This window comes from Porites lutea, chromosome 1 (genome assembly GCF_958299795.1).
Source record: "Porites lutea chromosome 1, jaPorLute2.1, whole genome shotgun sequence".
NCBI classification, from domain to species: Eukaryota; Metazoa; Cnidaria; class Anthozoa; order Scleractinia; family Poritidae; genus Porites; species Porites lutea.
In genome coordinates, this window is record NC_133201.1 from 33,470,218 (window position 1) to 33,492,489 (window position 22,272).

At 39.6% G+C, this 22,272-nt stretch overlaps 1 pseudogene; it reads left to right on the forward strand.

Moving 5' to 3' along the window:
* The first annotated feature begins 150 nt into the window (after nt 1-150).
* On the forward strand, nt 151-5,724 carry LOC140928276 (quinone oxidoreductase PIG3 pseudogene; annotated as a pseudogene).
* The last annotated feature ends 16,548 nt before the right edge of the window (nt 5,725-22,272 follow it).

Here is a 22,272-nt window from a genome sequence, read left to right on the forward strand (position 1 = left end):
ATCGATCTCACAGTCGATAATCGATAAATAGTCGATAAGTTGTCAAATTCTAAGTCCCAGTCTCCTTTCGGCTACACGCTGGCTTCACTCCCAAGGTGCCCTCTCTAGTTTCGTCTCGTTTATTTTTAAGATCATGCCCGCCTCTGAGAATTCCACAATGAAAGCAGTTCTTTATAAGCCTGGAGGTGTGGAAAACTTATATACGGGTACAGTGGCGAAGCCTTCAGCAGAGAAAACTCAAGTATTAATCCGCGTTCGCTACTCAGCAATTAACCGAGCTGACACATTGCAGCGTCAAGGTCTCTACCCCCCTTTGCCAGGGGAATCTGAAATCTTAGGATTGGAAGTCTCTGGTTTGATAGAGGAGGTGGGCGATGAATGTGTTGGAAAATGGAAGTAAGTTCTTATGTAAAGCAGCTGGGAGATTAAACAAAACCAATCACCGGAATGATCAGAAAGCTTGTTGCTATATTTAGGCTACTCTTCAAAATACCCGCGGGAAATAAACTTGGGCGTCACAAAACTGGAACAAATTTAAGCGGCTAACGACAATTTTTGACCTATTAAGATAATACTATTTCACTAGTTCACTTGATTTCTCGCAATGGAAGACGTTGTCAAAAATAATACCATCCTAGTCAGACTGTCCAAATGAGAGGTAGATTGGACGTACTAGTGTTACCCATTGTAATCCCGGGAATGTAATGTTTGCATAATTGTCATTAGATAATTGGGTTGGAATCTAGGAGTCATATCATAAATAGCTGGCATGTGAGCGTCTGGGTAAGTGTATTCCGTGTGGAACTACACTCCAACTGCCGACAATAAACAGTCGATCACAGGTCTACATTCACCTTGACAATCATATGTCCACCCCCTGACAAATCAAGTCTGGTGAGAGCCTAGATCTCCTGGGATCCACCTCAATCGACTCTCGATATGGCTACGCATATCGAGTTCCTTTTTTTAGTATCTAATTGCACTGAAATGACTACAGTGTAGTTTGTATCAGTATGATCCAGTGTGGAGAAGCATTGATGCATAAATGTGCGGTGATGCGGTGAAAGCACCGTAACAATAGAGAAAACGGGTGACTTTTGTCTAACTCTGGCTGAAATGTGATGAAGCAGATTATTATAGTTGAAGGGTTCAACCAGTAATCATTTTCACAAATAAAGGGAAGTAAAAGAGAAAGAAAATAAGTTGCAGATTTCAACACTGAATCGGGTCTTTTGCGCTACCGAGTAACTGTTGCAGTTTGAAAAACTGGGCATTAGTAAAATTTCGAGATCGGAGCACAGATCTTATTCCAGAATAAGGATTAAATATAAAGATGATGAAGAAGTTATATAAAGGAGATGTCTTAACTACATGTTTAGTCGCTTTTTTCGCTGAATTTCTAGCAGAATCAGTTGCAGACATGTTGCGTTCCAAAACTTACCGCCGGTATGAGTCCGCCATTGTCTTTGTTTAAAATTCTTCCACTGAGAAAAAAATGCTGCACTGTTATTTCACATCGTGACTGCAAACAGTCTTTTATTTTTCTTCTTTTTTAATTCGCAAAATTTTACTTTTCCCTCACCGTGCGTGGCTCTGAGGTAAGAAGGCCACCCGCATTATTTCACTAAGAAATTTCACGTCTGTCTAGGATCACCCACCCTAATAATTAATTGTGCACGCAAGGGCCAGGCCGTGTTCTTTTTCAGTTCATTATTACTTCTTTCATTGTGTTGATTTCATTTTCACACTCCAGTGATAAATATAATTATGAGCAAAACCCTTATTCCTTTTATTTTTATTTTCGCCATTGTCTAATTTACCTGAGAAGCAAGACAAGGCCATGCCTTAATTGGCTTCTTGGCTCGCTGATAACAAAACGAGCTGTAGCAGCTGTAAAGCAAACATAACCACACCGGTGATGGCTACGAGCGTATGGCAAAAAAATCACTAGGCTCATAATTCCTGGTGTGCCTTAACCTGCGATCGGGCGTCCTTTTGTCGGGGATAGCGCGAAAGTCGGCGGACGGGTAAAGGGGAAAAAGAACGCCCCTTTTTGCCTCGCCTAAGGACCGCCTGATCGTAGGTTGGGTCTGCAAGTATTTGCTAAAAACGGAAAAAACCGGGCCTGGATGTGCGTGAACGGAGAAGTAATATTTAAGGGTTTCTCAGTTATCATTTCCGAGCCACCTCAAGCGAGAAGTTTACTCTAAAACGGCCTCACACTTCAGTTCTCGTATATCTCTCTGTAATCGCTTCTATCGTCTAAACGCGACGCGACTTTACGACGGAGACGGCACCGACAACGTCAAAAAGCGATAGGTTTGTTGAGCAAAAACAACAATTTTGAACGTGCATCACTCTTTTTTCTATATTTCTGGCTGTCACTGTACGACTACGACGTGAAAATGCCTAATTTTACGTTTCATGGAGTACACGTAAACAAGCGACGAAGAATTTGCGTTTCACCTTCCAAACTTAAAGGAGGTCCCAAAGAAATCAACTTCAGGGAAATTCCCAACATTTGACATTTTAAGCGAACTGGAATAAAGGCGACAAATTGAGAAAAAACGCGAATTCACCATTTTTAAAGTGATGTTCTCGCTGCGGTCGCCGTCGTCGATGCAAAAACTCCCTATTAGCGAGCTTAAAAACGACGGCGATGGCTACACGAAAACGTCATCACTTAAAAAGTGAAATCACGCTGCTTCAAACTTTATCGCGCTTATTCCATCTCGTTCAGTTCGTCGAATGCTGGCGGCAAAATTTCTTGAGTTGAACTCTAAAAGACTGTATCGAAGTTCAGGAAAAGAAAAAGAAAGGCGGTTTCTTGTGTTCAAGTCCTCCACAAAACGTTGAATTGGGCAGTTTCACGTTGCAGTCGTGCGGTGACGGCAAAAGGAATTATGTACAAACTGGGAAGAACGTATCTCTCCCTCGGTGTGACGCTTAAGTTAAGCCGGCTGCTCGGTGCAGTTGGAAACTTACTCCCTTCTGGCCTCATAGCGCAGTCGGCAAGGAACTTATAATCCGGACGTCGTTTGCCTCGCCTGTTCTCTAAATCCCTTTCAGGGTAGGGCTAAGGCTTGGTTGCGCCTATGGTCATATGGGTTTTACTCTATCTTCAGCTTTCTTTTAACTTGAGAGGTTTAATTCTAACATAAGGGTCTAAGGGAAAGTTAAGTCAATGGCAGGTGATACGGAATTGATCAACGATGCCTTTCTCGGTTATCTATAGACCCGACTACAGGTGTGGTGTCGGAGTTGTACTCTTCCCTTAACCTTTTAAACCCTAAGAGTGATCAGCATCAAATTTCTCCTTGTAATATCAATGCTTGGTAAAACAGATTGGTCATGAGAATTACGGACATGATCACACAAGGTGAATTTGCTTGATATTTTATCAACTTCTCCCCACTACTTCTGTAGGAAATGATCAGGGGTAACAAATGAGAATTCAGATTTTGATCTCAGGGCTTAAAGGGTTAAGTTTCCCTCACAATCCCCTAGCCAGGCCAAACCAAGTGAATTTGTTCCGGTCTCATCCTAAGCATTGCGCGCAGGTCTTTCTTCGCATTTAACCAGCAACCATGAAAGAGAGAAACAGTAACAACGATAGTTATAGTTCGCGAAGTTTTACAGACTTTTCGTCACCATTCAAATGCCAGAAAAATCTCTCGCGACTTTTCGTTTCTGACATATCACTCTCAAACCTTTAAAAATTTTGAGGCCCTCTTTGTGTTGTTGGTTTATCGCTCCTTTTGTTCTTCGTCAAAAGTTGAAAAAACGAGGGATGCTCTATTGCCCGCTCAGAAAGCATGACCCCGCGACTACAATTATAGTCATTCACTCTATTAACTGAACATAGCCCTTCTTTCCTTAGCTTCACAAAGTAATTTTAGGCACTGTTACGATCTTTTTTGTAGGAAAGGTGACCAAGTTATGGCCTTATTAGGAGGTAAGGAATGCTGACAGTTTAAAACACACAATCATTATACGTTTCTGGGAAACTACCCACCTACCCCTCCCCCAAGCCAACATGAACACTTACTTCTCACTAAGGGCAAAATGTTAGCTTTGGGAAGGGGTAGGTCGGCGGTTTCCCAGAACGTATAATGATCCAAAATACACACAGTACATGCAAACAGCTTTACTTTAAAGGATCCAAAAACTGACAAAACAAAATTGTGTATGTTTGACTCTGATTTTTACAATTAAATACTTATTGTCAACAGGTGAAAGATAAAATTTGAAAACGTACTGTACGTTTAATTTCAGTTCACTCACTAAATCAAAAACAAAGAACAAAATAAAACTATTGCGCCCTTCAAACACTGACCTGGCTCATGGTGATACTACGTTTACTCTTCCTATGATAATCATGCAATGATTTATTGGACATCTAAATTTGTTATGTAAAGTCCATTTTCATTCTTCTAGCAACAGATTTACAGAATCAGCAGTAACCTGTTCTAAATAAAACAAGGACGAGACCAAATCAACCCCTTTACCCGCGAAATGATAAAAACTTTAATCCGATCACATCCGATCCAGTTATTAGTTACTAATAAGGAGGACGTAGGATATAGACGGCAGTAAAAACGTCATTTATATTAAGTGCATTTGCATTCTTTAAAAATTTACGGCCGTTACTGTAACTGACTCAATTAGTGAGATGAAGGCAAGTTTTCCTTGAGTTGAATTTAGATAGCACGTCAAAGGTTAAAAAGAGAGAGGAGAAAAATGTCGTCGAAGGTTTAGGTCCTCTAAAAAATGTCAAATTCATAGACGCTCGACGTTTCAGTCGTGCAGTCACAACGATGAAATGTACAAAAAAGCGAGATGCACGTGCAGAGTCGTTTTTTTGACGACCCCGTTACCGTCGCCGTCGTTGTAGCCAGCGCCACAGACAAAACTAAGCCTCTGGTTAAGTTCGTCTGCGAATCAGCGCGGAAATCCTTGTTCTGGGTCCCACCTCTTTAACAGGATTTGAGTAGCGCCATGATTGGTCTGTTAAAAAGGCCATTATTGATCTGCCAATCGAGATGAAAGAAAATTCGACACGCGCTTCCGGTAATTAGTTGAGTCCGTCGGGGGCCCAGAACAAGGAAATCGGTGCTGCTTCTAGTCTCCTTCGCAGCCGTTATTAGGGTCGTCACGCAACGCTCCTCCCGACTAGTTAGTGGGGAGGAGCGTTGCGTGACGACCCTAATAACGGCTGCGAAGGAGACTATGCTGCCTCGTACTAACCAAGGTTAAATTATGTCTCCAACACAGGCTACCGTCGTTGTTGCTTTTAAGAAACTCCCTACGTATTGTGAACGGCCTATCTAAACTACCTTTTAATTTTTTTTTTTTGTTATTGTTTTTAAAGGTGGAGGTTATGCTGAGTATGTGGCTGTTGATGAAGCACTTGTAATGCCTGTCCCGGACTCTTACAAACTCTCGGATGCTGCAGCCATCCCTGAAGTTCGGTTAACAGCATATCAACTATTGCATTTTCTTGGCAAAGTTAAAAGTGGTGAAGTAGTATTAATCCATGCCGGGGGCAGTGGTGTTGGTACTGCTCTGGTACAGCTGTCAAGGTTAGCTGGAGCAAGGCCTTTTGTTACTGCAGGATCAGAGGAAAAGATTAAAATGGCTGAGTCACTAGGAGCTGAAGGAGGCTTTAACTACAAAACAGGAAATTTCTCAAGTTGGGTGGAAAATGTTACAAATGGTACTTGATGTTGTAAACTTATAATGGTAATAGGACTGAGTGGAGTCCAATTCGGTCTTTTATCATACGAGTGATTAACAAAATCGCACGACCGCATAGGAGGAGTCCGATTTGTTTAATCATGAGTACGAGCTAGTATGATTCCAGACTGAATTAGACGACACGAAGTTCTGTTACCAATTAATCATAAGTGATAACTATAACAAAATTTGTTATATTTTAGGCTTTTTTTGTAAAGGTAATCACATGATTTCGAGTGCAATTTGGAATAAATAAGCACGAGTAAATTTTTCAAAGACCAACAAAAGTGCACGAGCCTGTAGGGCGAGTGCACTTTGTGGTCTTTGAAAAATTTACAAGTGCTTATTTATTCCAAATTGCACGAGAAAAATCATGTGATTACTTATTAATAATATATAATATACACGAAAAACATAACTACAACAACAAATTTTGACAGCGCGCGCGTTTTTAGTTCATTCAAGTGATTGGCTGAAACAGACTACTACCTTTGTCAAATTCAAACTTTTTCAAGACTAACGCTTTCAAAATCATTCAGCTAAGAACTTGGAAATGTGCAAGGATTTTCTTATATGGTCACCAGCCTGTTAAAGATAACTTGGTTTACAACAATCAGCAAAAGTAAGTGTTTTTAAATTCATTCTCGATTATGAGAGCTCATCGTTTACCAGAAGTGTTTTCAAGAAGTATACTTCCGTTTTGACATCAGGAGAACGCTTCGAGCAGCCAAAGATGAAAGACACTTGCTAAGGTTTTTTTAACGACTGTTTATCATTGTCTGTTCCTGGATTCGTGGACAAATTTTTGAGATTTAAAACCCGAAAATGAAGGAGGTAATTTGTTTTCTTTCGACGCTGCCATCGATGAGTGAGTGGAGCCACAATTGTTGTGATGTCGGAAACTGCCAGTATTTAAGTATAATATTTGCTTTTTCTCAGCCCTGGAGTTTTCATTATTTTATTTGGCCTACTGCAAGAGTCATCGTAGCTCTTGTTCGTCGGCTTCATCGTAGTCGTTAAGGAAATTTATACCTCTGTAGCCTGTGACACTGACGATATGTTCTGAACTTACAATCTTTGCTTTCTTCAGCCTTCTGACTGTTGTTTTTCTTGCACAATGATTCGTAAACTTTTTTCTCACTTTCTTTAAGGCTAGTACCAGCTACGGATACTTTCATTATGTGAGTTATGGTATTTTCGCCCATTGGTTTAGTTTGGACCAGATGTTTAAATTTTCGGTTTCGTTTGCTAGTGAGGTAGAAAAAAAAACAGACCATCGCATGGATGTTTTAATAGAGGTCTTCGCTCCACGAAAGACTCAAAGAGAGCAACAAATAACGTAAATGACTTGAAATCCCTGTTGTTATCATGGAATTGTATCCTTGTTCATTTAAATGCCTGAAGAGTGTAGCTGTCATGGTTTGCGTGTGGTTGCAACCGTTTTTGTTCTTTATTTTTTTACTTTAGCGTAGTCTGTTATAAGTAGCTTGTTTTTTAGTTTCTCTGGCTCATTTTCCTCGATTTTGTTGACAGTATTTTTCTCTTGGCAACGCATTTTCAAGACATTTAGCCAAAAAGACGTACTTTTTACTGTGTTCGGGTTTTTGGAATATTTTTTTAACTTTTCTATTGTTGTTTTGCTTACAAAATTAAATCCCGTCATCGCCTGCTGAAAAAAATGGCCATTTTCTTGAATTTTTGTTGCTAAAACAGCTCTAATCTGATTGGTTCTTGTTGGTTCCTTATGTGTTTTCAGCCAATCAGAAAGCATTTGTAACTTGCACTCGTGTTACAAGTTTGCATTCGTGTTACACATTTTGCACTCGTGTTACAGAAGAGCTGCACTCCTTTCTCAGCCAATCAGAATTGAGTAATTTTTTTGTGTATATTATTACTAATTAAAACACAAGAATACAAACATCAGCTTTTTGACAAGACTGCTTATCTTTACGGCCATTTTTTTACCAGAGTCATGGATAAAACAATCCATTTTATCCGTTTTATCGGCGTGGTAAAATCGCAGTACAAGCAGGCCCTGCATTGTTCTGGTTACAAGCAAAAAACTGCTACACAACTTCACCGGCACATCTTGGAAGACTTTACTTTCCCAATTATGACATATCTTATTTCAAGACTTGTCTTAATTTGGCCCGTCTAAAGCAGCATTCTAAAGCTAACCGTCCAGAATACAATGAGAGATCAGCAAACTTGCAACCTTGTCAGCAGCCGTGTTATTCCGTCTCCAGGATACTGTCGATATTGTAGGTCGTTTCTATGGAAATGAATGAAGTTTAATTCCAAGCGACTCTATCCAAGTTCAAACCTGTACAAACTGTACTGAAGTGGTGAAAGGGAGCGTGTACCACTTTTCAATACCTATGGTGCCTCACTGTACTTTTTGATCATTTTGCAGTACAAAAAAGAGCTGGTAGAGGAGTTTTCAGACAAAATTGTTCCACAGTTTGCAAATGGGACACTCAAGGCTATTGTGGATTCAGTTTTCACCATAGATGAAATCCAGCTTGCTCACAAAAGAATGGAGTCTAATGAAAATATCGGCAAAATAGTTTTACAAATAATGTAAGACTGTCAAATATGACCTCTAGCCAAGAAGAGTCAACTTTAATTTCTCCATTTTTTTCCAATCGTTATCGTTATTTTTTTATTTATATATTTATGATTGCTTTGATTGTACATATAGCTCAAGAAAGGAATTTTGTTAAGTACCCAAAAAGAATCGCAAATAGTGAGAGAGACTTTGCCAGCAGCACTGTAAACTTATTTCCTTGGCCACTTACTAAAGGGAGCTTATTAATAGTAACAATGACAGTGGTGGCAACAAATTGAAGCAACATAGGTTTAACAAGCAAGACAACAACTCTGTACCTGCATGACGTATGCATACGTTTTCAGTTGCTTTCCAGAACAGTTAGTTTCTTTGCCATCACTTTCCATCACATTATCTACAGAATAAACCAAAGAGGAGCATTTTGAAATTAAAGTTAATAAAAAGCTTTAAAGGTCAAAATAGGTAATACTTTCTTGTCACATTCAACCGTAGCTCTCTTGACCTTTGATATTCAGTGCTTTAAATTTCTTCATACAACAAGACTAGAATAAGTTACGAAATTTCATTTGAGTTTTAAAGTTTGAGCATACTTTCATAAAATATATAGGATGCAAATCCTTCTCTTTTTTGTGTACAGTTTGCTTGCACTTTCAAAGTGGCCACTATGGCTAAACCAAGAAACTTCTGTCCTGACCAAGGGCCATAAATGTAGCAACCATTTTTTCTTTATGATGCAGGATTATTTGATAAAGCTCAGAAGCTGTTGGCTTTTCACAAGCAAGTAGAATGTTATGGTACTACGGAAGAAATTTCAGTTGACTACTGTTCTTTTACCATTTACGTTTATTTATATTTTCCTTTCAATTGGTTCAGACAAAGGGAAACAAACCATGTATGACTATTAAACTTGATGATCATCACTTGAAAGTGTTACAAAAGACAAGGATCTGCTAAGGTGGTTCGGTGTGCTACCCCCCCCCCCCCTCCTCCTTATAATTATAACTTCTGATACCTAAAACTGAGAAGAGTGCCCTCTTTGCACGATAAACCATTCTTCTGTGATCCTTTTATGCCACTATAATATTTCTTATGGTCTTCCCACTTGAGAAACCTACCTGTCGTTAAATACATGACAAGACTGACAACAAGATCCCAGTCCCATACAATAAACCCTGCATATCTATGTTTTAGAATGCCATGAGTACTTTCTTTACTAAAATCCAAATCTGGACTTTTCAATTTAAACAAGGACATTTTGTTTCTTTACTAAAATCCAAAACTCAGATTATTGGTTGAAATGATCCACAATGGAGGTGGATTCTTTTGACGACCTTTGATCATATCCAAAACCGAATACTTTGAATACATGATCCGAAGTGTTTCTTTACTGTGGATCCGAAAAGAATGAATATTGCTGGTGGAAACTCAAAACAATTTTAATACAAACATCAGCTTTTTGACAAGACTGCTTATCTTTACGGCCATTTTTTTACCAGAGTCATGGAAAAACAATCCATTTTATCCGTTTTATCGGCGTGGTAAAATCGCAGTACTAGCAGGCCCTGCATTGTTCTGGTTACAAGCAAAAAACTGCGTAAAGAGTTAGCCCTGTAAAATGTTCAGAATGAACACCAAGATCCATCATTGATCAACTGTTTCAATTTTGACTACCAGTACCTTCAGCGACCTTACTCGTTGTGCCAAACATCGATTTCAATCAACCAGCTGAAGGGTAACCGGTCAAGTCGCCCGAAAGTCATCTCGCCCGGAACCAGAGTTATGTCGCCCGAAATACATAGTCATGTCGCCCGCAATTTTATCGAGTGTATAAACTTGAAGAAAAGGAAGGAATAAACTGGTAAAATGTTCACTCGCTAACCTATGCAAATATGAAGTTAAACAAAGACCCCAACATCGCTGTTCATTCACTGTTCATTTCAGTGTTGTTCGTTGTTCGTTGTTATGAACTAAGCCGCTCATTCTACAGTAAAGACTAAGGTGCTCATTCTACAGTAAAGATTCTTGTAATTATTATTCTTGTAATTATTTCAGGTCTTCTGTTTACGATAACATACCTGGCAATAATACGTTTCCCAGCGAGAAAATTTTCGACAAAAATACTCAATTTTTCTTGAAGGACTGCGAACTCAGTGTGCATAAAACAGAGAGTAAAAGTACAAGGAAAAATTTTGCAGAAGAAAGATGTAAACGCATGCAAATCGCATATCAACAGAAAGCTTAAAGCCTGTAGAAATTTGTTTTTGAGTGGGAAAAACTCCCCTAGTACCCATTCCTCCGCAAATTGCCAAATTCTGACCTGGACTCTTGAGCGAAAATGGCTGCCAAATGACCGCGCTATAGAACTGCTAATTAGGGACTGGAAACTGGGGACACTTAACTTGGCCAAAATTGGCACCAAAATTTCCAAGCGTGTAAATACTCATTTAGCTATGGTACGAGAACTAAATAGATAAATAGCTATGTTACACTGTTATTAAGTTCTAGTGAGCTCACTAATATAGACAGGAACATAGACTGATGTTAATTTAAAAATTTTTAGTCTGCTCAGAAGGTCTGTCATTCTCGTCAGGGGCACAGTGAACAGACCTGGAAAGAGAGTCAGCGCCGAAAAGTGAAAACACCGACTCGGTCCGGAGAAAACTTCATCTAGAAACCCGACAAAGCGCGCGTTGATAAAGCAGAAAAAAATAAACAGTTAACGGTGGATGAAACCTTGTTTTTTTACTCTCTTTCCGCACGTTTCAAACCGTGGTACCACAGCTGGCCCTACGTGCCTGAGTCGACTACCATCAATCCATGTTTAAAAATAGTTATTTTTTACCGTACAAGTCCTGAACTTCGGTGTGGTTATTGATCTGTTGTGTACTTATTGAACTGCTGTGTGGTTATTGAACTAACAAAAAGAAAAACTGAGCTGTTAAATCCATATACTGGGCTATTCTGGTATATGGCAACCATGTCTTTCCCTTAAACTGCCCGCTGTGCGCCAGATCTGTCAGCTTTGTTTACTGTAAAAGGTCATTGCACTTGTGCGACAGGCATCCTTTTGGTTGCTTGTAAAATCAGATAGGGATGTTTATGGGCGGGTATCATGGTTGTAAAACCCCGTCATATCTCATTATCATTTTCATTTAAATGCTTGCTTGTTTGCTTATATGTCACCTTTATCACATTTATTTATTTATTTATTTTTATTTTTTTGACTTAGCCCATAATGGAAATGATTAACTAAAGCAGTGCTGTACAAATTTTTAAATACATAATAGTTTAAGTAATTTAAGTCTATATCTACATTGGAATACGAAAACCGAACTGGTGAGAAAGAGGCCTCACTTGCACACCAGGATTACTGTGACGTAACTCCTTCAAGTTGCGCGCGAAAGTTGACGGCGGTTGCCGGTTAACATTTGAAGAAATTGCGCATGATATGGAATGACGTAAGCCATCGAGTGAAGAAAACATAGTACGGTCATCCTACTGGTTGTTTTTATTCGAGCTACAGTGAGGTAGACGCATTTGAAACTTTATTTCTAATTCGTTTTAGAAAGAAAACTGTTGGCACCTTTCTGGGCATCGCCTACAATTGTTGTGATCTCTTATATTTGCACAGACATTGCCGTATCGAAAGCAGATTTTTAAAATATGGTCAGGAAACGAGCAACGGCCTTTCAAGTTTGAGGCAACCAAGAAAGTTAGAAGTTCAGGACTTGTACGGTAAAAAATAACTATTTTTAAACATGGATTGATGGTAGTCGACTCAGGCACGTAGGGCCAGCTGTGGTACCACGGTTTGAAACGTGCGGAAAGAGAGTAAAAAAACAAGGTTTCATCCACCGTTAACTGTTTATTTTTTTCTGCTTTATCAACGCGCGATTTGTCGGGTTTCTAGATGAAGTTTTCTCCGGACCGAGTCGGTGTTTTCACTTTTCGGCGCTGACTCTCTTTCCAGGTCTGTTCACTGTGCCCCTGACGAGAATGACAGACCTTCTGAGCAGACTAAAAATTTTTAAATTAACATCAGTCTATGTTCCTGTCTATATTAGTGAGCTCACTAGAACTTAATAACAGTGTAACATAGCTTTCTATCTATTTAGTTCTCGTACCATAGCTTAATGAGTATTTACCACTTACTTAATGCTATACATTCTTATTAAAAATAACTAACGTATTTGTGGCTATTTTTCCCGCAGCTACATGTAGTTTACGCTCAATGAACTAATGTGTGGTCATTGAACTATACTGGTGTGGTTATTGATCGTTGTGTACTTATTGAACTGCTGTGTGGTTATTGAACTAACAAAAAGAAAAACTGAACATTATCATTTTCATTTTAATACTTACTTGTTGGTTATATGTCACCTTCATCACATTTATTTATATTTTTATTTTTTAATGTGTGGTCATTGAACTACTGGTGTGGTTATTGATCTGTTGTGTACTTATTGAACTGCTGTGTGGTTATTGAACTAACAAAAAGAAAAACAAGGGCCTCAATAGTACTGTTTACCTGAGACGTGATGAGAAAAAGTATGTTTAAAAGGCTGGTTTATACGCCACCAGATTCGTCGCCAAGATTTACTAGTAAACTAAACTTGTCGAACACAAAAAATCCGGCCTGATTTTTTATTTTGGCCTCTCTTTTAGACAGAGGAATGCAACATGTAAATTGGCTGCCACCAAGGACTATCGTGGCGCGTGTGTTTCTTAAAATTATATTTCGGGGTTGTCCAATTATCCATAGTCTCTCAAACGGAGCAATGTTGGAGAGAGTGGTTAATGCCACATTATGATGCAACAGCTAATGCATATACAATACACGAATAGGTAGGTCTATTTGTTTTCCAGGTCTAATCTACTGTGATCGAACACGATTGCTATTTTTGGGTGTACAAATAAGACTATTTAATAACTCGATGTAAAAGCTGTTTCACTCTTAGACTGTCAAATTATTTTTCTCTAAAATCACTTTGCCTCAAAAGTCAAATGAATGTGCCCTGATCTGTGGATTACAAGTTTATTGTTTGATTTAAATTATGAATTTATTAACGGGAGCTTCGCTTTTAGCCCTGGCTAAATCTATATATTAGGATTAGTTTATTGCGAAATCCCGATTATTTTATTTGATTCAAGGATCAGAAAAAGTGAACTGGGAAATATCTCAAAGGTGAGAAACTTGAAACAGTGCTCCATGTTTTTGTTGGGTTAGTTTATTGCGAAATTATTTATATCAGTTGTGTTCAAGAATGTCACACTCGAAGCCAAAGCAGCCGTTCGACACATTAGTTAGCGGACATTTATATTGTCACTAACAAATAAATAATTAAAGAAGGTTTTGTTGTTTAACACGCGTTCTATTACATTTGCATTGTTGGTTGAACTCATTGCCTAATTTCATGCCGCGCGGGAGCCTGGCACTACCGGATTTTCCCGGACTTTTTAAATTCCGGATTGAAAATGGCTTCCAAAATAGAAGGTAAAACAAAGGTCATTGCGTATAGTTGAAACGATATTAAGAGCCAGATTACTCCAGAAAGTTAAGAGCGAATGCACAGAAAAATCGAGCAAAATCGGCAAATCGTGGCCACAGCTCAAAAACTAACTTACCCTCATTTTCAGTCTTTAAAAAGGTTTTAATGAGTTTATAACACTGCTGACGTTTAAATTTCAAAATGCGGCCGACTTTGGGAATTATTTGAGATTTTCGATTTCAACGGTCAGCGGGCCTAAAATTAGCCGCCGAACTCGGGAAAATAGCCCAGTGACAGAATTGAGCTGACTTTCATAACGAGGGAATATATTGGCAATCTTCCACTTAAATCTCTAAAAGCAGATATCTAACAATTTCTGAACGGCACATTTTTTAGATTTAGAGTATAAAATATCGACGAACCAGCAGAATTTTGAAACGTAATTTGCATAATACTTATACCTGGTTTTTTGAAAACCGGGCTACTAAAAAATGTCAGTCTCTCGCACTGATTGTTAATTTGATGGCCCTTGTTACTTGAAAAGTAAAATCTCACCTCAAAAAGAAATTATTGAATACATGAGCTTCCATTTGATAGAATCGTCTGTCTTTAAGGTAACAAAAGTGAAGTTTTCCTCATTAATCTGGAAAATAAGGCATTTTAAGAAGCAAGTTTTAGTGTCGGTGTCACCGATTGCAAAGCCAATTCCCCAGTTCACCCCATTTTTAATTGAAGCTGGTCTCCCAAAAACAATCTAAGCGAACACTGCTCAACAAAACCAAGTCCTAAAACCAGCAGTTCAACTGCTTGCTGACTAGGAACATTATCAACAGAGTGGGTCATTGCTTGCATGCAAACAGAACAAACAAACTGCATAAGAGTGCAAAAACACATCAAACTTTACAACAACCCCACTCCCCTGGAATTTAACCAGGCTACCCCAAATGCATACCAGACGATAGCCCCGTATATGTGCAACAACATGGCACCCAGAGACACAACCCCCCCTTTATTTGAGGGAGACATTGAGCTTTGAGAGACAGGGGTAAGCCCAGATACAAAAACTCAGCAAATCTGCGCTCTAGCACAAAGCCTAGTCTTTACAACAACCCCACCCCCCTGGAATTTAACCAGGCTACCCCAAATGCATACCACATGATAACCCTGTGTCTGTGCAACAACATGACACCCAGCCAGTACAACCCCCTCTTTATTTGAGAGAGACATTGAGCTTTGAAAGACAGGGGTAAGCCCAGGTACAAAAACTCAGCAAATCTGCACTCTAGCACAAAGCATAGTCTTTACAACAACTCCACCCCCCTGGAATTTAACCAGGCTACCCCAAATGCATACCACATGATAGCCCTGTGTCTGTGCAACAACATGACACCCAGCCAGACACAACCCCCTCTTTATTTGAGGGAGACATTGAACTTTGAAAGACAAGGGTAAGTCCAGGTACAAAAACTCAGCAAATTTGCACTCTAGCATAAAGCATAGTCTTTACAACAACCCCACCCCCCGGAATTTAACCAGGCGACCCCAAATGCATACCACATGATAGCCCAATGACTGTTCAACAACATGACTTTTAGTTTGACGGAAGCCCCCCTCAATCTGTTGTTGGGGGCAACGGCCCGTCCCTACGGGCCAGGCTGTTGCCCCCCTCGTGCAAGTTTTGTGGAATTTGCACTGATTTCTGTCAATTCCAGGAAGTTATTTGGAGCCCATGGTTAACAGGTGAGGGTGTTTAGTCCTGAAGAGCGAGATTGTTATTTTTACACTAAAAGTATCAGGGCTTTAAGCAAATTAAGTTTTGAAAGATTGCCTGCAATGTGCTGGACTTGACTTAAGATTTCAGGCAACCCGGTTTTCAAAACTCCAGGTAGACTTATAAATACAACAATTTACCGCTAAAACCAAAATCGAATTTTCTATATGGGGGAATTCTCCAACTCACCCCAAATCACGCTTACTACCCAATGAGATATAGTACTTCAACATTATCTAAAAGTTAGTCTGGTGTTCTTGCGAACGCTTGTAAAATAGATTGATCATTTTTAGGTTATTTTGCCCCAAACAACCGCTAATTGACCCTAGGGTCAATTGACACGTGCACGTCACCTTAGTTTTATGCATCGATCTGAGCTCGTTAAAAGTGGGAAACTAACAAGATTCTTTTACTATGTACCTGCTTTAATGAAATACACGCAGTCTTCAAAAGGAGAGGCCGTTCAATGGCTAATTTCTGTTCTTGAGATCTTGTAGATTGCAGCATGGCGTCTGCGAGTGGACCTGAGTCTAGGTCTGTTTCCCGGGGTCTGTTTTCCCGTGACTGCGAAATCAGAATAACATCAAGAAATAATTCTCCCTCGAATCTTCGTGAGTGAATCAGCTTTGCAGTGCCTTACCTGAGATAAAAAGTGGGCCGAATAGCAAAACATTTCTAGCGCAATTTGGGTCCTTTGTGGAACGCAGTGTATTGCTGAGCGAAAGGTGAGTAAACAAACGTGGGAAGGTACGTTACCTTTGATTGCGTGACCAGACAGTAAACGATAGTCTCCAGGGAAAAATAGGATTCGCAAAAAATCTTGCTGATGTATATTTAACAGTTTGTTACTGTAAATTTACACCTGGTTTGTCCAGAACTTTAAACAATGCATATCTGTCCAAGAGTATATAAAATGTTTCGAAAGATCCACCCCTAAATAACTGTGGGCTGCTCTTTTTTCCCATCACCGATGTACACTTCCTTCACATTGTCTTTTGCATGAGGCTTGTACGCCTTTTTAACTGTTATCGACACTTAAAACTGGCCATTTAAGGCCTGGTTTAAGAACTTGACTGACTTAAAAAACCGTCGCGAACATGGGCTATTATTGTTGGACTTTGGAAGCTTTAAGCCCAAAATGATGGTGCAATCTCGAGAAATTTGCCCGGGTCTAATTATAAGACAGGGAACGGGTACTAAGAAAGGGACGGTCTCATTTAGCAACCCGTGGACAATCTGGGTATGCTTGCCTTCTGTCGCAGGGGCAACCTTTAAGGCCAGGTATGCCGCCCCCACCGGAGAGGATTGCATGGCATCCACGATCTCAGTCGCTTTTTCCACATCATGACCTTCAATTATCATGAATTATAATGCGGGCCTTGATCGTTGCCACCTTACCGGAAGTCTTATCTTCGCACTGTTAGACCATAAGAATCTCTATTATTATTCCATAAATGCACCACTGACTTTTCCTTGCTCAGCTTCCGGTAAAACGATACTCCGAAGCAAAAATAGCTTTACAACGACTCTATCCAGGCCAGAACTCCTGATATCAACAAATATACACCCCCCCCCCCCCCTAAAGAGAGCAAACGTTCCCCGAACTATTCACTTGACCCACCCCATCCCTTCGTTAAGAAAAACTACGCACTACGCACTCAGTTCACTGGACAAAACGCACTCCTGAAAATACCAAACTATAGCCGTTCATCCTACAAGCAATCTCAGTTTCAGCGTGGTCACGTTTCCAGTTGCTGTAAGATTAATTCGACACCTACAACAGACACTGTAAATTAAATAGCAGCCACAACGCCCTTCTTTGAAACCGTCAGGACGAGAAAGTTTATAAAAGACTTAACAGGTGTGTTAACTCTACCAGTTTCTTGCAAAATATGCTGTGACATCCGTTTGCTCATTCCCCTTTCTGCCTTAGGCCGCTGATTAGGTTTGGTTCTGTGCTTTGAAATAACTTTAGGAACGAAACATGATACGTGAGGGGCGTGTCCGGCAAAGGGCAAGTGACTCTCGGTGGTGAAGACATATACTGAGCTTGTCAGTATTTCGTAGCCTGTACCACGTCGCGAAAATAGAACAAGCCAAAGAAAAAATAAGACGCCTTTCTTTCCCCAGCCCCCGCAGGTTTTCGCTTTACTTTTTACTGCACAACTGATTCTACCTGTTCGTGCCGGAGCGAACATGGACGCCCTTGGGGTTAAGTTTCCACTTCATTTTCGGCACCTGACTAAACGCAAGTGCTGACTTGTGCGCCTATGCTTCGTTTGCACTGAAGTAGCAGTATATGACCACGACAGACTTGCTGCTATCCTTGGTTTGAAACCGCAATGGGCAAGAACAATTTCTTGAAAAGAGCAAACTATTTCCTCCTTAGCAGACATGGAGAACAACTACTAGGACTTAAGCAATGCCATTGCTTAAGTCCTACTAGACTTGAAAAGAGAAAGCATGATGCTTTCTCTTTTTAATGATTTACGGCTAAACAGTACAATTTCATGTAGCTTTTACGCAAAATTAAATACTTAGTTGTTTGCAGAATTGCACTTAACAACAAATTACAGAAATTTAACTAAGTTTAGATCTCTTAAATAAGAATTGAACGGAAAAAACTTTTGGGGTAAAAAAGTCAAAAAATAATGTTTGCTGGAAAATCACTTAATGGACATACAATAGCAGAGATATCATGCCTGTAATTTTCTGTTCAATGCACCTTATGACAAGTCTGACTAATCCACTGGTAACCCATGCCTTAAAATCGCCTTGAATCTTAAAATATAATCCATTTGCCTTTCAGGCGTAGTGCAAATATATCTTCTGAACACTCCGGGGTTGGGGGTAAAATCAGAAGAACAGAACATTCACTTACTGTACCATTTTTAAAAGTGGGACAGTATGTTTGCTAATCATCTTAGTTAACCGCTTTTAAAATAGGACAAAAGAACACCTGGTCATACAGGAAAATGAATTGACTGTATCCCGAAAGCTTTGGTTTCCCGTGCACTTATTTTTCGCAGGCGACAATCGATAATTGCATGGTAACGCAATCGGAGGTGAGTAACTAATTAAAAGTCATTGATACCATCGCCGCTTAGCAAATACACTACGTGCTGCAAAGGATCCAAATTGCGCTAGATTGTTTTCCTATTCGGCCCACTTTTTATCTCAGGTAAGGCACTGCAAAGCTGATTCATTTACGAAGGTTCGAGCGATAATTATTTCATGATGTTATTCTGATTTCGCAGTCACTGGGAAACAGACCCCGGGAAACAGACCTAGACTCAGGTCCACTCGCAGACGCCATGCTGCAATCTACAAGATCTCAAGAACAGAAATTACCCATTGAACGGCCTCTCCTTTTGAAGACTGCGTGTATTTCATTAAAACAGGCATATATTAAAAGAATCTTGTTAGTTTCTCCCTTTTAACGAGCTCAAATCGATGCATAAAACTAAGGTGACATGCACGTGTCAATTGACCCTAGGGTCAATTAGCGGTTGTTTGGGGCAAAATAACATCTATTTTACAAGCGTTCGCAAGAACACCAGACTAACTTTCAGATAATGTTGAAGTACTATATCTCATTGGGTAGTAAGCGGGATTTGGCGGTATTTGGAGAATTCCCCCATATAGAAAATTCGATTTGGTTTTAGCGGTAAATTGTTGTATTTATAAGCATTATGCAAATTACGTTTCAAAATCGTGGTCGTTCGTCGATATTTTATTCTCTAAATCTAAAAAAATGTGCTGTTTAGTAGGGGCACTCAACGACAATTTTCGGAAAATATCTGTTCGGAAGACGATTTGAGATCTAGAATTTTCGGAACATTTGTTGTAAAATTTCTTGCTTGCCTGCCTCTCCTAGGATTTTCGAACATCTAAAAAATTGTATAATTGCCAATTTTTAACCGATTTTTACCCTTAAAAGGTGACCTAGAATTTTCGGGAGCCTTTTTTCTGGCTGAAAGTTTCGAAAAGATAAGTTTTGATCCCTATAATTTTCGGATCACTAGACTTTCAGCTAGGAAATCCGAACAGATGAAAAATTTTTAGGGGATGAAAATATGTCCATATCTACTGTTTAAATACTAAAATACGTTTAACAATGCTATGTTTAAGAGGTTTTGAACTATATTCTCGTTGGGTACCCCTGGTTTAGAAATTGTTAATGTCTGTTTTATGAGATTTAAGTGGAAGATTGCCAATATATTCGCTCGTTTATGAAAGTCAGCTCATTTCTGTCACTAGGCTATATTGGCGTGTTCGGCGGCTAATTTTAGGCCCGCAGACCGTTGAAATCGAAAATCTCAAATAATTCCCAAATTCGGCCGCATTTTGAAATTTAAACCTCAGAAGTGTTATAAATTTATTAAAACCTTATTACAGACTTAAAATGAGGGTAGGTTAGGTTTTGAACTGTGGCCACGGTTTGCTCGATTTTTCTGTGCATTCGCTCTTAATATTCTAAAGCTAAGAACAGTTGTTTTACTGTTATAAAGAACCTCGCTTAAAAATTTCGAGAAAAGACAGATCTAATCGGAAACTTTCGCTACTTGGAAGTATTGGAAGGATTCCCGAATTGTTCGACAAAAAATTTGAACAAAGAACCTTCGAGTTTAGCTCTTTTTACGGCGCTGGATGCGACCGAATATTGGGGAACTCGGATAAGGGAGTGGGTGTACCTGTTTTTACAAACTGTAAAATAAAAACTACCAAATAGCGAAACACGCCAGAGTGACCCGAGTGAAAGGGCAACACTGTATATTAGGTCGGTAAGGCTTACATTAGATTTTCTACCCGTCACTGTGTACGGTATCAGTAGAAATCCTAAAGTTCAGACCGGAAACAATTCTCACTGAACATGGATAAAAGCAAGTATACTTCAGTCTTACTTGAGAGGCATTTCTCGTCCGGTAACACCGCAGTTCCTGTAATTTGGGCAATCAGCTTGTATTAACAGTCAAGAATGTCACGTACATGTACCTTTTGGCTAGCATGCACTGAGTATAGACTAGTCCCTTATCTCCCTTCATGTGAACAACACTAGGTTTAACATATATAACGCCACAAAGTTCACTACACTCAGTACCTTTCACGGACATTACTCTTTTCCGCGACGGGAATAATCCAGGTAAGCCCTTCTGTACTGCCCTTTTAAGTTTTGCTCCAGCATACTTAGGCTACGATCGGTACGTGCGCAATGACATCTGTGTTCTTTCCTGCAATGATCCTCTACTTTTCACATGCGCGTAGAATTAAACACAGGATCCTTTGCTGTAGAAAATTTATAATCATGTTTGATTCGAGCGACCGGTTCATCGAACAATTGCTCATGCACTTGCTGAGTGTCGGCTCCTTCAGTTTTGCTTCAGGGCATGGCAGAAATACTGCATCCTTTCCTTACTAAGTTTAGACAGATTCTCCGAGGAAATATTGATCAATATTTCTTCGAAAAATAATGCTTTCGTTCGAGTTTTTACTCCGACTATCCGCCATTTTGAAACTAGACTTTTTAGAAAGTCCGGGAAAATCCGGTAGTGCCAGGCCCCTGCGCGGTATGAAATTAGGCAATTGTCCATCCTAAGCATGACATGTATGAGGATTTTCATTAACCCAGGAAACAAAGTGTAATAATTGAGAAAACTGCATTTCAAAGGTTCATGGCAAATACATGGACAACCACATGGAGTCTTAATTCGGTTTTTAAAAGGTCGGGGGCAGATTTAGTGACAACTATGACTAGTTTAGATTTAGAGAATCGACAAACGAGCATAATTTTGAAACGTAATTTGCATAATGCTAATAAATACAACAATTTACCGCTAAAACCAAAATCGAACTTTCTATATGGGGGAATTCTCCAACTCACCCCAAATCCCGGTTACTACCCAATGAGATATAGTACTTCAACATTATCTGAAAGTTAGTCTGGTGTTCTTGCGAACGCTTGTAAAACAGATTGATTATTTTGAGGTTATTTTGCCCCAAACAACCGCTAATTGACCCAAGGGTCAATTGACACGTGCACGTGACCTTAGTTTTATGCGTCGATTTGAGCGCGTTAAAAAGGAGAAACTAACAGGATTCTTGTTATATGTACCTGTTTTAATGAATCGCATGCAATCTTCAAAAGGAGAGGCCGTTCAATGGGTAATTTCTGTTCTTGAGATCTTGTAGATGGCAGCATGGCGTCTGCGAGTGGACCTAAGTCTAGGTCTGTTTTCCCGTGACTGCGAAATCAGAATAACATCAAGAAATAATTCTCCCTCGAATCTTCGTAAATGAATCAGTTTTGCAGTGCCTTACCAGAGATGAAAAGTGGGCCGAATAGGAAAACATTCTAGCGCAATTTGGATCCTTTGTGGGACGCAGTGTATTGCTGAGCTAAAGGTGAGTAAACAAACGTGGGAAAGTACGTTACCTTTGGGTGACCAGCCAGTAAACGATAGTCTCAGCGAAAAATAGGATTCGCAAAAATCTTGCTGATGTATATTTAACAGTTTGTTACTATAAATTTACACCTGGTTTCTCTAAAACTTTAAGCAATGCATATCTGTCCAAGACTATAAGAATGTTTCGAAAGATCCACCCCTAAATAACCGTGGGCTACTCCTTTTTCCCCATCACCGATGTGCACTTCCTTTCCACTGTCTTTTGCATGAGGCTTGTATGCCTTTAAACTGTTATCGACGCCT